This window comes from Enhydra lutris, unplaced genomic scaffold, assembly GCF_002288905.1.
Source record: "Enhydra lutris kenyoni isolate GAN:26980312 unplaced genomic scaffold, ASM228890v2 scaffoldscaffold90, whole genome shotgun sequence".
Lineage (NCBI taxonomy): Eukaryota > Metazoa > Chordata > Mammalia > Carnivora > Mustelidae > Enhydra > Enhydra lutris.
In genome coordinates, this window is record NW_019154174.1 from 42,035 (window position 1) to 43,877 (window position 1,843).

Here is a 1,843-nt window from a genome sequence, read left to right on the forward strand (position 1 = left end):
ATTAGCTCACACCTGGCAAGCCGGAGCAGGATCTGAAGTCATACACTGGGATACACACACAGGTTTTGCCCCAGAGCTCCCACGGTCAGGAGAGGGCCGTGAAGGGGGGAGAAAAAGGCCAGTCCAGGTTGTGGCATTTTCTTATTTTGTAACAGAGGTATGAGAGTTTAACACTAGAACACTGGCAAGTCATTAAGCTTCATGTTCCAAATGGTCTCTTGCTGAGGCTTGAGATGGGCACAAATGGTGGGGAAGATGAAGTCACAGGAGAGCTTTGAGCAACAAGATCCCAAAGATGCTCAGAGAGGGTAGGAAGGAGCAAGCTACAGTTTCCCATTGTTCTCACATTATTTCAGGGTGAAATTGTGGAGAAGTTCGGATAGAATGTTCAAATATTTGCTTAGATTTGTACTCGGTTGCTCTATGAGGACCCTCATACACAGCAACATTGAAACGTTCATTGTAAAAAAGAGCGTACAAAGAAATTCACAAAAAAGAGACAATTAATGTTGAGCAGCCAAAAAGTCATGGTTTATTATATCGAGAGGGATTTCATAATTCAAACACAACCAAACTGTACATTTTACAATCACATTCTATTTGTAAACAGTTAAAAGCCACTGACTTCTTTTGCATCTCAGGACACAAACAGTTAGATCAAGGCAATGAAATGATGGCGAATTCTGCGCTGTTAAAATGTTTACCCTTGTTTGGCCCGTCTTCTTTGACTAAGCAAGCATTATAATACCATTTGTGGGCAAAAAAAGGGGGCGAGGAGGAAAATAGGTTTAAAAATGGTGTAACTCGTTAGTTTGCAACAACATTTAAAATTTTCTTTATACAACGAACAATTCTGTAAGCCCAATACCTTGGCTACAGTATGCATAGTTACTGATTTCGGCTTTAAGGTACAACAGTTCAACATGAACACAGTCACAGGAGAGCAGAAACAGAGAGAGCCACTTGATGGGGTTACAAAAAATTATCACCTATTAATTATTAGCAAACCATCATCACTCACTAATAAAAAGACAGCATCTGAAAGCAGAATGTCAACTCCAGCTTTAAGCATTTGTTTTTTTGTTTTTTTCTTTTTTTTTTGGCAGAGAAAATTCTTTAACAGAGCAATATGTAGTATCAGTGCTAAAAGTTGGGGTTTTCTGTTTTTTTCCTATAAGAAACTACAAGGAGATTTTTTTTTTATTTTTTTATTTTTAAAATTTTTTTTTTCCTAACTGGGGAACTGGTTTTCCTGAGAACCATGCTCTTGGATTTAGGACAGGAATAGAAAACAAAAGAACATGGCCAAATGCTGCTCCTTTTTCCCAGAGATAGAAAGCATCTTGTAAATCATCCTCCATTTTTTTTTTTTTTTTTCTTTTAAATTTTTTTTAAATGATGGAAGAGTAAACATTTTTTTTTTTCTCAAAAAACAAACAAAAAAATCTGTAAACAAGAAGGTTCACCGTGAGAACCTTCAAAACAAAATGGAAAGCCTATTCAAAGTGCAGGGCCCGTCCTGGGTGGCAGGGGGGCTGCAAGTCACAGCTGTGGCCACAGTTTTTCAAACTGCAGAGCGAAATTCTTTAGTTTTAGAACATGAAAACACTGGTGCAATACTTTCATTAATAGTCCTAAGTCAGCATCAGAACTGGGTCTTTTAAACTCCACGACACCACAGTAAGGTAGGCAAACATCAAGGCATAGTAGAGAGCGCACACCTTTAAGAACATCCTTGAGTAAACATTTACACTGGAACAGCTGCCCCCCCATATTGCCGATTAGACGAGAGAACATCATTCAGTGCAAAGTTAAAAGCTCATACATTATCAGCCCAAAAAAA